A 15424-nucleotide genomic window follows, 5' to 3' on the forward strand; every position below is an offset into this window, starting at 1 on the left:
CTATGGGGTTACAATGCTTTGATGTCAGATAATCACAGAGAGAGCTCTAAAATGTCCTTGGGTGTCAGGTTTTACACAGACATCTGTACCATAAAAAGACCTCTGAAAAATATTTTTTCCAGTAACTAAAATAGTCTGTCTTCTTCTAGAAAAGCATAGCATGGCACAGTAGTAGTCCTGTAAAGTGCTGAAAAGCAGAATCTGTGGTTTGAATTCCATCTCTTCCACTTACTCGCTGTTGACCTTGGGCTATTCACTTAACCTCTCATTCTCCTCATCTGTAGAATAAGGATTATAATAGTATCTGCCTCACAAGGTTGTTATGAAGATTAAAGAGTCAATGCATATAAAGTGCTTTTAAAAGTATCTATCACAATTTACTCAGTAAATTAGCTTTTATCGTAATCACTAGCCCATCACTCACCACTCATATACAAGCTGCCACAGATATATCTGGAATCACTATTTTCAAAGCCCCATTTCCTTGAAAACAAACTGGAAAATGCTACCTGGAGGTTCTCATTTAAGGTAACCCATGGGCACCAACAGTATGATGATTGGCCTAGATGACTCTGGACTCTTTCCTTTCATTTTAAATTAACATGGGGGATGTTGAAGGAGAGTTAAAGGGTTTTCTCTGGCATTAACGTCCTAAACCTAACCACTCTTAGATTCACATCACCCATATTGATTTATTAAATGGGATTATTTATCTTTGAGGGGAAGAGGGAGAGGTACTCAGAAGGTCCCAGAAATCAGATAGAAGATTACAGAAACTAAGACTGCCTTCATTTCTCAGGAACAAGCCACATTAGCCAAGCTCTTGGAGATATACACATGAAAACCCAAAGGGACTGAAAGCCTTGAAATATTAGAGAACTTATTAGTGTAACCCACAACAATAATCTGGAGATGATGTCTTAAAAGACCTCATTTCAATTTATGTAGCTATGGATTGCACACTTCTTGGTGAGTCATTATTTTTTAGTAAATGGAGATAAAAATAGCTAATTGTGAATATAACTATGCAAGAGCAAACAACCTACATCCGTTCCTATTTTTATACTGAATTTAGAAAAGACATATGGAAGTATATTTAAATAAAATAATATTTAAAAATACAACTTCAGATGGTATTACTAGGCTTTTATTAAAGTATCATCAGTTCTAAGAATATATTTAGTAGTTTGTGCTGTGATGTGGACTGTTCCCACAAATATCTATTTTCTCTATTTTTTATTTATTTCCATTCAAAGATTGCCGTACTCCTCAGAACCCTACAATTATAAGATGGGTCCACTCTATACTACATTCTAAGAATAGCAGAACATATATTATAACAAGTTCTCACGGCTTTTTGCCCCTTTTGTGGAGAGTGCAGTAAAGAAAGAAAATACTCTTTGCACACTAATGACCTTTGAAATGAGGACTGTTGCTCCAACAGACTTTTCCTACCATGTGAAAAGTTTAAATAAAGAAAAAAAAACTGTTCTCATACATTCCACATTGACATAACAATAGAAATAAAAATAATTCTATCCTGTCAGGGCATTTCAATCCCCAGCCTTTGATTCAGTTTAAACCTACTCTTGATGCCAAGAGATTTCAGGCTTCTGTGGAAGGGAAGAGAATCAGAGCCCATCATTGGTTCTGGGCAATCTTGGATGAGGCCCAAAGTATTTAACTGAATCTAGGATTGGAATATAGGATTATGCAGCCAATGTTCTTGTTTACAAGCAACATTTTACAAATTAATTCTATAAATTCCCTTATATTTCAGTAAAACTCCAGATCATGTAGCATTAAGTACCAGCTAGCTCTAAGCTGGCATTCTGATCACAACAATGTGTTACCTACATTTTCCTCCAGAAAATAAAGATATTAAAGCTGCAATGATACTTGTCAGTTATCCAGAGAAAGCAGACCAAAACTGTGCTTTGTCCTCAATTAGCTAAATAATTCAAAATAAAGACTCACTTTCACCTGAAGTAGTGGGGCTAATTATAGCGTAAAATAGGTTTGGCTTCAATTATCTAGATAATCTACTTGTGTGTTTATTTAGCCCAAAATTAGCAGCTTAAAAATGAATCAACTTTCAAGCAAAAGCTAAATGACTTTGAAAACTCACAGGAGAATTTGACTTTAAAATGACCTCTTCGGGTAGGCTACTTGTAAATGTACTTAATAAACATTGTTTTAGATTTGCACTTCAAAACTTTAAAATATTAATAACTTCAAAAACACCTTTATAACCTGTATACCACTAATCCACTTCCTTGACCTAGGATTAGGAATTGTATAATTTTGCACATTCTCTTTCTCTCTCTCTCTCTGCCACAGTCTTGCTACCCACATTACTTTCATTCTCAGAGTATTAAGAAAAATCTGAGATGTAGGACCATGAGCCTAGTTTGTCTGTACATTAGAATCACCTGGGAAGCTAACACAGCCCACCGTGAACACCAATTAAATCAAAGGCTCCACAACTGAGACCAAGACGTCCTGTTTATAAAGGATGGTTATAAAACTCCCCAAGTGAATCCAATATACAGCCACAGTTTGAGATCCACTCTTCAGGAGTTGGATAATTTTTCTCCAAAATAGCCTGAAAAAGACAGATCAGAAGTGTCCCATTTTTCTCCTCACCCTCACTCCCAGTTTTTCCCCTTTAGTTGGTGTATCACATAGTGTGTGCTTAACTGAATTCAATTACTCTTGGTGTAGAAATGGCAGGTCCCATTTCATTTCAATCTCTTTTTTTTTTTTTAAGATGGGGTTTCACCATGATGACCAGGCTGGTCTTGAACTCCTGATCTCAGGTGATCCACCCACCTCGGCCTCCCAAAGTGCTAAGATTACAGGCGTGAGCCACCATGCCCGGCCCTCATTTCAATCTTATTTATTTATTCAATTAATAAATTGTTTCTGAATGTCTACTACATAAGTCTAGGCTTTATAAGAATTTTCTAAAACATAAGCCTTTCCCTGAGGGATCTCAGGGAAAGGAAGATGGTCAGAAACAACTTTAATGACCATATCAGGTAATAAGTGCTGAAACTGGGATGCAGAGGTAGCATAAAGAACTAATTTCATTTTAAGCATTGGGGCATCTTTACAGAAAAAAAATTGCATTTGAGCTGGTCAGGAAAGAGAAGCCAGTGCCTTAAGCAAGCAGAGGGAAGAGTGGAGTGGTATTCCAGGCAGAGAGGAAATCTGTAAAGTCATGGAAGCATGAACAAGTCAGATGAGTCCCAGGAGCCCTGACTAGCTTTGCATGGCTGGGGGCCAGTGAGGTGTGTATGTCTCTGGTGTGTGTGTGCGTTGAAGGGGAAGGTGGGAATCGTGGCATAGGAAGGTGGAAAAGAAAGAGGACTCCATGTATCTAAGATGAATTGGGCCTGGAATTAGCCCATAAGGTTACCATGGAAATTTATTGCATGTTTTACAAACTCATGACCATTAAGAAACTGGATTATTGTTAACTGTCTATCATTCTGATGAATACTTTGGAATACCTTTCATTTTTAAACTAATTGTTATGTGTATGTGAAATTATGCCATTAGTGTGAAGAGCAAAGATGGGATATCTGACAATTAGCAATCCAGTAATTCTTCTGAATTTAAATGTTCAAAAATCACCTCCTTTTAGAGTCTGGCCATTGGGTGAACTGACTACAGTCTCAGATCAAAAATTTGTATCTTAAATCACATAGCATACACTGAGAAGACATAGAAAATATTCTCAACATAAAGGATAGTTATGCATGGGTGGCTCAACTATTTAAAGTTCCCTGTATGTGCTACATGAGATCTCACCTTACTCATGATCTTACTTCTGTCTAGAATAACCTTATCCATCTTCTCATGTAGAAATCCCATACTGCTCAAATGTCTGTTCCTCTAGCAAATTTCCTCATTCCTACTCCATCACACATCCTGATGATCAGCCAGCATCCATTTATCTGTTTCTCTTTCTGCCTCTTACAGGAGTAACATATGCATGTGTTTTACTCTTCATTTAAGGTAGAATCTGTTTCTACTTTTTTTTTTTTTTGAAATGGAGTGTCACTCTGTTGCCTAGGCTGGTATGCAGTGGTGCGATCTGGATTCACTGCAACCTCCACCTCCCAGGTTCAAGCAATTCTCCTGCCTCAGCCTCCCGAATAACTGGGACTACGGGTGCACGCCGCCCTGCCCAGCTAATTTTTTGTATTTTAGGAGAGATGGGGTTTCACTATGTTGCCCAGGCTGGTCGTGAACTCTTGAGCTTGGGTAATCTGCCCGCCTCAGCCTCTCAAAGTGCTGGGATTACAGGCATGAGCCACCATGCCTGGCCCTGTCTCTACTTTTTAACAACAGCCTTTATTAAGAGCTCGGTGCCATTCATAAATATCATCTTATTTAATCCTAACAATGGTAGGTACTGTAATTTAGAGGCTATTATCCAAATTTTCAGATAAGGAAATTAGCTCAAAAGGTTAAATGACTTCCTCAAGATTATACAACTAGCAAGTTGTATCCTAAATGTCAAAGTCAGATTTGGAAACAGGCTGTCTCATCCCAACTACCACGCATTTCTCATTTCTATCACTGAGAGAAAGACTCCATCACCAAATTTTACAGAAAATAGGTACACAATAAATATGTGTTTAATAAACAGCTTCTGTCTTGCTTTTGCTATATTTCTGTGACTACATGTTTAAATTTGAGTAAACACATTCATATGCTGTGTAGCTGTATACAGTGCACAATTTTCAATGTATGTGTTCCAAATGTTTAATTGTAAGTCAACTGTTTAAGACAAAAAATGTGCTTTTCTACAATGTCATACAAAGAAAGTATGATATTACATATCCCACTAAAGGCCTACTAAACACAAAAAGTGTCACAAAGCAGGTAGCCACCATATATACAATGTTCTATTTGAGCATATATTCCTAGTATGGTTTTCTGCTGAGACAGGAGCCCATATTTCCCATTGTCTAACTACCCCAGCTTATGAGGATATGAGGATAAGAACTTTCCCAGGTGTGTAAATGCTCCAGATACATTACAGGCCACAACTACATGTTGACAGGGACCATAAATACATGTGGTACATGATGCATACGATACATGACACCTGTCATGTAAGCTCTAAGAGAGCAGAGATTCTTGTTTTGTTCATTGATGTATCCCAAGTCTCTAGAACAGTACCTGACACTTCGTGTGACTTAGTAGGTACTTAATAATAAATATTTTTAAATAATAAAAATGAATACTATATGGACCTTGTTAGCAGCTTCTTCTCTTTTTACATTACCAGGAAAAAAAAAAAAGGCAGTAAGCAAAACACTAGATATGGTAATTTCCAAATGAAGTCCTAAAAATCCAGGTGCAGTGGCATGTACCTGTAGTCCCAGCTACTTGGGTGGCTGAGGCAGGAGGATCACTTGAGTCCAGGAGTTCGAAGCCAGCCTGGGCAACAAAGCAAAACCAAAGAGTATTCAGACCCACTCACAGCCAAGCATAATCTTGACTCCACAGTTTAAGGAAAAATGAGTAAATGACAAAATTCTAAAAAAGATCTATTGGCCGGGCATGGTGGCTCACAACTGTAATCCCAGCACTTTGGGAGACTGAGGTGGGAGGATCACGAGGTCAGGAGATCAAGACTATCCTGGCCAGCATGGTGAAACCCTGTCTCTACTAAAAATACAAAAATTAGTTGGGTGTGGTGGCACACACCTGTAGTCCCAGCTACTTGGGAGGCTGAGGCATGAGAATCACTTGAACCCAGAGGCAGAGGTTATAGTGAGCCGAGGTCGCACCATTCCACTCCAGCCTAGCGACAGAGTAAGCCTCCATCTCAAAAAAGAAAGAAAGAAAGAAAGAAAGAGATTTATTAAAGTGGCTTCAAGAATGGATCATTGGGCCCAGATGACAAAAGGCTTTAAAAATGACATGATTTGGTCTAGTTGAGAGCTGACCTAGTACATGTATTGAATCCGTGAGTCATTTTTACATAGAGGTGGCTGACCATGTAAGCCCTGTCTCCACTGGGAACTGAACAGAGAGTTCTAGACTGATGTTACCAGATGGGAATGGAAAAGATGGATTTAAGTTAAATAGAAGGATATATTTTGAGGTAGAGTGTATGGCCTTACAGAGATTTAGGATACCAAGGTAAATTGTGGAATTTTAAGAATAGCCGAAATGCTCCTTTTTGAATTGCTTAAACATCACACAAACTAGAGGCAGGAGCTGGAGGCGGTGATTTTTCAGGTCATTCACTAGCCTATGAAGCTAGGATTAAGGTCAAGTTTTAATGAAATCTCAAATAGCTTTGTTCTTGTTTCTCTGGAATTAATATGTTAAATAAGTGAAAATTTGCATATACGTGGTGTCTTATCAATGTAGAGATCTGAAATAATTTATCAAAGAAACAAACAGTATTTCACTTGAGTTTCTGGAGCAACAGGAAGTGAAAATACATAAAAAACAATTGCCAGATTGAACAGCCATTCCCCTGACCTCTCTCGTAAATTCTAAGTACTACTTATGATGAGAATGCTCTTGCAGTTCTCCAAGATGGTGTATTATTTACCTACTAGAGAAAAATTAACTGAACATGAAAATAGATTCCCAATTAAAGAACTCCAACTTACTCATGGTTTTCTATCTCATTGTCACTCTGTGGCTATCAAGAAATTAGTATAAAATACAGCAGTGTGATCAAAACAGGCTCCTGGCATGCTTCTCTACCCAGGGCTGTATGCAATGAGGTGTGGCAGTTGGGGAAAATCACAGTGAACAAAACTGTTCCCTCCAATGCTTTTAAATTACAGTAAATTTAGGGAAATTCACATAATAAAAAGAGCACTGGATTGGAATCAAAGGTCTTGAGTTTGAGAACACACAAGCAGTGTCTCCTTGAGTAAATCACAGCCTTTTTACACCTTAAATTTTTTAAATATGCAAAACAAAGGAAACACCATTAAAAAGTTATTGCAGCTGGACCCGGTGGCTCACACTTGTAATCCCAGCACTTTGCGAGGCCAAGGTGGGCGAATCACCTGAGGTCAGGAGTTCGAGACCAGCCTGGCCAACATGGTGAAACTCCGTCTCTACTAAAAACACAAAAAATTAGCTGGGCGTGGTGGCCTGTGCCTGTAATACCAGCTACTCAGGAGGCTGAGGCAAGAGAATTGCTTGAACCCGGGAGGTGGAGGTTGCAGTGAGCTGGGATGGCACCATTGCACTCCAGCCTGGGTAACAAAGCAAACCTCCGTCCAAAAAAAGAAAAAAAAAAGTTATTGTAATAACTTTTAAATTCATGTTTCATACACCTAGCAGAGAGGGTACTTAATGTTGTTGGAGTGTTGTCATCAACTCGGTTTTTTTTTTACTTTGTCTTAAAAATCACAACCTCCTCTAATAACAAAAGCAGAGAAGAGTGATAAGCAATCTTCAGGGACTTTGTAGAATTTTATAGTAACTGGGGTGGGAAGGAATCAATTTAATGACCAAATACATATACCCAAGTTCATGGGTCCCAGGTTTCATGTCCATATCCAGTGCCCTGTGAGCCACTGCCCATCCATCTGATCCAAGGTAATATGGGGCCCAGGGTACATTACCTTGCTGATTCTAGCCCTGGAAATAGCCCTAAGCCGATTACAACCAAGGTAGCCTCAACTTCCCCAGTCTTCTGGTGTAACTCTTTAATATCCAAGAAAAGTGACCCAAGCCTCATTACTGGTGCTACGTAAAGCCCAGTGCCCTCTTTAATATGTCAGGATTTCTAAGGCATGGGATGAGGGCTGCACTCATGTTTTCCATCACTGCCCATTAAAATTTCTGCTCTCGACTCAATTGCCTGCTCACTGCTTCCCATCTCTTCTTGAAGCTGCTCTTTCCTCTCTGATCTGATTCTCCGTGACATGGGCACTTTACTGAAAGTTGTGGGGGTAATAGGAATAATTACAGCGCAGAGCTGAAACATCTGCATGGTTTTAAATCCAGATGTTTCTTTTCCTTGAAACTTGTCTCCCCTCAGTGAATAGAAATTTCTCACCAACTATATAAATTTACATTCTAGACTGCAGGTAGGTTGCTGGGACCCCTTCTTTCCAACTCTCCTTAGATTTTTCTCTCCTCTCTTTTCAGAGCTACCAGCAAAGAAGCTCTAAATTCCTGTGGTTATTAGAGAACTTTGATTCTCTTTTTCATGCTCCCCCTTTTAGACTGACACCAGGACCTTTGATCATCATAGTACAATTAAAGTATTTTTTGCAGGGAGGGCAAGTGCTCTCCCTAAGGAGAACAGTTTAAACAGAAGAAAGTTTTGCAAACACACACACAAACATACACATATACACACACACACGCACACACACATACACACACACACACACACACCCCTCTTCCTACTTCATTGAATTTTGGGTAATGTACTGTCCTATTTTCAGATATAGATAGAAGGTGCTACACTAATGGCCAATCAGGAGCCTCTGCCAAGGGAAAGCATCCCTGGAAAGAAGATGGAATAGAAAGGTTGTAGACAAATGTTTCCTTTAGCTTTGTCTTTTTCACAGAGGGAGAACTGTCTCCAAGGTTTTCCATCACCTCAATACACGTCAACATTTGATATTATAAAGAGCCCACAACCTAAGCCCAACCTAGGCAGTAGTGATCAGAATGGAGAGCTAGGGATCTCAGAAAAAGGCAGGAGCCAACAAATATCCTCCAGAGAGTGATGTCTTGCTTTGCCATGCAGCTTCTGAATAATCCAGGTACGTCTATGCAGACCTAAAGTCCATTGGTTTTAAACTTCCTATGTCTGGAAGCCAACATGAAGAAGGCAAAAAATAAGGAAAGTTATAGAAAACTCCTGCTATTTCCCATGCTATCTGGAGTTCCAACATGGGAAAAAGGAAACATTTCTACTGAAGTCTAGGAGTTGCTATAGTTGCCTTCATGAAATATACCTAAACCTGGCCATGTATTGGCTGACAAAATCTGATCACTCTTTCAGCCCTGGAAACCTGGCCACTTCTTTTCACATCCACCATTACCTTTCTAGTCAGTTGCCATGAACTTTATCCTGGGAGTTCTGCAATCATCTTTTATCTAATCTAACCACATCCAAACTGGCGGTCCTCCCATTTATTTTCCAAACTGTAGCCTGTGTCATCTTTCTAAATTTTAACTATGTTAATATAATGTCAGCCCCACCACCATCTCCCTGCTAACAACTGAAACAACTTGCTTAAAAACTTCAGTGACTTTGTAAATCTCTTACGATAGAGACAAATCACCAAGACCTGGCAGCCCAGTCCATGGGTAGTCTAGACTACCTCTAGTCTACCTAGCTTCTACCTATCTCTGGTTCCCTCTGGTCTGCTCAAGAGACAGAGGCCCTTGCTCAGTCCCTCTGACTCATGGTATTTCCATTTGCCACAGGTCCTTTTCTGTGAAGACTTTCCTCTCCTCTTTCACTCATTGACTCTTACATCACTTTCTCAGGGAGGCCTTCTCTCTATCATCCTTGAAGGATGAAATGCTTCTAACATCACAGTGGCAATTCCACATTTATATAGGTATATATTTGGTAAGTTTCTGACCCTCCATTAGACTGTAAACTTTATGAAAATAAAGACAATGTCTGACTTTTGTTACCATTATATTCCTTTGTTAAATGAATAAGTAAATGAATGAATCCACTTATTAATCAACAGACATGTTTTATGTACCTGAAAAATTAAGAAATATCTCAATTGTTTAATCACTTTTCAAATAGCCATAATTTATGAAGCTCTTTATCATGAATAGAGGAGTGCTTTGAGTATAAAGATTTGTTATGATTTGGTTCGTTACTATTATCATCATTATCATAACTGGTTTATTGTCAGTATAATTGCCTTTGTAGCTCAGCACTTTGATAACTATTATTACATTCTTTAATTATTTAGATTTTATATTTCCATTATTTATAAAATGTTTTTGTGAAAACCAAATCCCATTGAAAAGAGAGCATATGAAGACTCCAAAAGTACCATAATGTGGCTAGAGGATAATTTTAAAACTAAGGATTACCTATAAATTTATGTTAGTATTTCCAGAAGGTACAAGCCATTTGAAAAACTAAAGCCTTGAGAAAGATCAAAGCAACATTTATAGCCACTTAAGGAGTAACGTTTTCTAATGACAAACTTATTATATTAGACTTGGATGGGACCTTCGAGGTCATTTAGCCACATTTCTTATTTTGCACATAATAAAGCTAAGACTGGACTTCCGTGAGGTCTTAGAGCCAATGCAAGCCCTGGATCTATTTGTATTCAGCTCCTCTAAAACCGTCATATTTCAAATTAACTGCAAACCTATCAAAACTGAGGGTCCTAGCTATTCACAGCCCACTATCATGGAGCCAGCTGGGATGTAAATAGCCTTCCAGATTTTAGGACTTGAATTCCATATAGATGGACACTCATCTTTGCCATTTAATACCTGTCTATATTTAGAAACTAGCTCTGCTATGTAATTCTATATATGAAGAAAAAGATACTTCAAAATCGTTTATATAAGTCACTTTCTCAAAGAAGCCTTCCATCTTAAATTAGAAATGTTCTGCCTCTATAAAAAAGGTAAATTCCAGTGTGACCCCAAGGTCAGCTGTACACATCCCCAAGGTCAGTTTCTGTATCTGCTGTTTTCATACACATCCAGATGCAGAACTCAATACCTATTTGATCTCACCCAAGAGAAGGTATTCACTCTAACGTTAATAAGCAAGGCAACGCAGCCTTTGTTGAAGAAATGTAGGGGAGGAAGAAGGTGCATTAATTCTCAATAATCTCAGTAAACAACTCAAAAACCTTATCAGAATTTCTATTCTTTCTAAGTCCCTGCTCAGGCAAGCTGCTCCAGAGGTTTTGATTTTTTTTTTTTCCTTTCCCTATAAAGAATACAACCTCATTTCACCTCCTCCCCTTTCCACATTTCCCCTTTCCTCAAGAACGCCTTACCAGGCACGGTGGCTCATGCCTGTAATCCCAACGCTCTGGGAGACCAAGGCAGGTGGATCACTTGAAGTCAGGAGTTGGAGACCAGACTGGTCAAACTAGCAAAACCCTGTCTCTAACTAAAAAATACAAAAATTAGCCAGGCATGGTGGCACACGCCTGTGATCCCAGGTACTCGAGAGACTGAGGTGGAAGAATGGCTTGAACCTGGGAGACGGAGGTTGCAGTAAGTCAAGATCACACCACTACACTCCAGCCAGAAGCGACAAAGCGAGAGTCCATCTTGAAAGAAGACAGAAGGAAGGAAGGAAGGAAGGGAGGGAGGGAAGAAGCGGAGGGGGGTGGGGGGGTAGGAAAGAAGGAAGGAAGGGTCTTACTCCTTTCCTACTTATTCCCTATTTTTTTTAAAGCAATGCATGTATGTCTTACTATCTTTAAACTTTCATATCCAACTCATCAAGGAATTTTACAAAACAAAGGGACTTCTGGTTAATAGTATCCACAAAAAGCCATTTAGGGCCAGGCGGTGGCTCACACCTGTAATCCAGCACTTTGGGAGGATCACCTGAGGTCAGGAGTTGGAGACCAGCCTGGCCAACATGGTGAAACTCCTTCTCTACTAAAAATAAAAAAAAAAATTAGCCAAGCGTGGTGGCGTGTACCTGTAATCCTGGCTACCCGGGAGGCTGAGGCAGGAGAATCGCTTCAACCTAGGAGGTGGAGGTGGTGGTGAGCTGAGATGGCACCATGGCACTCCAGCCTAGCGACAGAGCAAGACTTCATCTCAAAAAATAATAATAATAATAAATAAAATAAAATAAATAAAAACCCATTTAGGTATTTTGTTACTTGAGTATATGTTTGTTTGTTGTTGTTGTTGTCTGTCCAAACACATACCTAATTCTCCCCTGGAGGAATACTGGCAATTGAAATATTCCCCATAGCAGTAAAAGACTTTCCTACAGTGATCTGAGCTGATTCCTCCCAGAGCATGTTATTGTCATAAAGAGGTTTTCTATGGTATTTTTTTTTAATGAATACTGTAAAAATTTAAAGATTCTTTATTAGAGTGAGAATAAAACATAACAAAATCTCTCTAATTTTTTCCAGTCCTTCAAATTCCTAGGAATTGGTGGCCGTTGGGGGAAAAAGTTCTGTGAGCCTTATTATTGAAACATGAAAAAAGCAATGGCTTTTCTTTCAGAAACCTCGGTCTCATAAAATGATCACAAAAGCTCAAACTGGAGGCTGGGCACAGTGGCTCACGCCTGAAATCCTAGCACTTTGGGAGACCCAGGTGGGCAGATCACCTGAGGTCAGGAGTTCGAGACTAGCTTGGCCAACATGGTTAAACCTTGTCTCTACTAAATATACAAAACTTAGCCAGGCATGGTGGCTTATACCTGTAATCACAGCTACTTGGGAGGCTGAGGCAGGAGAATCGCCTGAACCCAGGGAGTGGAGGTTGCAATAAGCTGAGATCATGCAACTGCACTTCAGCCTGGGCAACAGAGCAAGACTTCATCTCAAAAAAAAAAAAAAAAAAAAAAGAGTTCAAAGTGGGGACACTTGTGTCTGAAACACAAAAGCAAATTGGTTTCTGATTTAAGATATTTTTCACTTAATGAAATGATTAACCAATTATGTTATACTCCCCTTTGCAAGTGGGATAGACAACAGCTGCCTTCATCTCATAACTCGATAACTATCAGATGCCCAAACCCTAATGGCACCACTATCAGGCCATCCAGAGAGTTCACAATAAAACTCGGAGGGAAAAATATCGTCAATGGTTTGCTGGCAATCACTGCAGTTCAAGAACCCTCTCTCATAAGTGCTCATGCGACTAGAATAACAAGAAAAATAGATGGTATCTACAAAAAGAGAACTTTTTTTCATGCCTCTTCTGAGAAATTTTTGAATTGTAAACATTTTTGTTAAAAACAAAGATACCGCTGGCACTCTTTTCATGAGACGTAAACAGTGCCATAAATGTTACTATTTTCAAAAGTAGAGGTTAGGTATCATGGAGTTAAAAAAAACTAGAAAAAAAGTTAGATAAAGAAAATTCACAAGTCCTATTTTGTGCCACTCTTTTTCAAAATGTTTTCCAATATAATATTTGATTAGACATGAAAATAAACAAATATTAATAATTTATGAAGATAAAATAAGACCTATTTATATTTTACCTTCTTGTAGTTTAGAATTTGATATTAGCATATTTATATGTGTGACCAAATATTTTAGAAAACTTTAAGATTACCGAGATTTTAAAATACAAACTTTTTTGTGTGCTTCTACTGATATTACTTCTATTATGGTACTTAGATATAAATGGATTAATTTTTCTTATTTTTCTATGTAGAAAGATACTTTTAAACTTTATTTTGAGACCAACCTGGGCCACATAGCAAGGCCATGTAACTACAATTTTTTAAACTTCTGTTTACTTATTTCTTCAAAATGTATAAGATTAAAAACTGTGATTTTAAAAGTTGCAAAATTTGAAATTCCAAATAAATTAAGAAAACATATTTCTTTATTCCAAAAAATTAAGTAAATATATTTTATTTATGATGCTCCAAAACAATAATATTTTGCATATTTTAAAAACATTTGTTTCGGTGGTTTCTTATAGCCTGACATTATTTCACAGTACCAAAAAACCTGAATGGGCCAAATTTGTTAATCAAGCAGAATAGCTAATTTGAAATGAGTCCTAAAGGCTTCAATATTCTATCCTCTATAGCAACATAGAGTCATTCCTATTTAATTAGGTAAGCCAATGTATTTGCAAAACAATTAAGAATGCAATTTAATTTGAGGTTTGGTAAACATCTAGGGATTCATTCATTCTGACCTCCGCATTGAGTTTACTTTGTAAAGCAGTATAAAACTAATCACTTAGAACTATAAAATAAAAGACCTTTTTTAAAAAAAAGTAGATATGTCTGGGGTTCTGCATTATATGTACCTTCCATGTTGATGATGACTATGTTTGTTTTACTGTCTTTCAAAACTACGGTTTGAGTGAATTAGCTAAATTACAGCAGCAGTGGCAGGGAGTGACTGACAAGCCCCGAGTGGCCAGGCAGAGGGAGGTGGAGGAGGTGCCAGGCAACCCCCACACACAGCTGTCAGCACGTCCCAGCCGTCACTAATCTGTAACCCACCTGCTGACCCAGGAGAAATAATCATCATGTGATTTGAATCAAACTATTTAAAATCCGTGTTGTTTTAAACCAGGGAGAGAGCAGAAAACCAGCCCACCACAATCCACTGCACTAGACTCATTTTGAGACAAGATGTTTATGTAAACTCCCAGGTCAAGATGCTAACTCCTAGTGAATTAACCTGTGATGTCACCTAGCCCCCTCATATTGATTACTCATTATTTTTACCCAATGAAATGAAAATATGGGTCCAGAGGCCATGCACTTTCATACCCTGAGAAAAGTCAAGTGTCCTCTTGTTCTCAAATGCTTCCCAGACTACCATTATCATCAGAACATTGTGAAAAAGAGTTGTTTTCAAATGACAACTGAAATGGACATTTCAAACTGGCTCATGTCTCTGAACCAGATAACAGAGTTAGAACAACAATCCGTGAAGGTGCATTTTGAATTTAAGTGCAAGATAGCTTGATAATGCTATTAGTTAGTTAAATACCACAAGTATAGATTATAATATACCATCCTGAATGAATGGACCTATTTTATTTCTCTGTTTTTTTCTATTGATTTTAAGACAGAAGAGGTAGGTGAAAACAAGCCTTTCAGAAATAAAGACTAATATGTTTAGAGAAAAAAGTCTTCCAGTGTCTTATTAACACAATGTCATATACCATTGGATGATCACTTTGTATTTTGAAGTGCTTGGTGTCACTCTTAAAGTTTTGCAAGTCAACTTTAGAAATAATATCATACTAATTTGCATACTATTTTGCATACTAATTATATATATTACCCTAGTATACTTGCAAGAAAATTTAATGCTATCGAAAAAAAAGGATGGTTTAAATGTTTTCTTTACTTTCACACATGGTTTGGTTAGGCTATAGCAAACATAATCTAGGATATAAAATGTGTCCAATTGTACCATACCATTATACCTTCACATACCATCATTATCAGATCTATGAGTAATTCCTCATAATCTTCAGTCATATACATAGAGCTGGCACCTACAGGGCTATGAGCTTTATATTTCTACATACACACACTGAAATGTGAATATTACATGTATTTGTGTGTTCAGAAATTCTTTGTTCACCCAAACTGTCTTTATGAAACAGGCTTGTCTGTTTAAAAGAGTCAAGAGCCCAAACATATGCCACTAGACTGGCAAGTTACGTAAGTTTAGAGACTTTGCCTTACTGTCCATTGCTGTATTTCTTAAACCAAGAATAGTGTCAG

Source organism: Aotus nancymaae, unplaced genomic scaffold (assembly GCF_030222135.1).
Source record: "Aotus nancymaae isolate 86718 unplaced genomic scaffold, 86718_ANA_hifiasm-v0.15.2.pri h1tg000040l, whole genome shotgun sequence".
NCBI lineage: Eukaryota > Metazoa > Chordata > Mammalia > Primates > Aotidae > Aotus > Aotus nancymaae.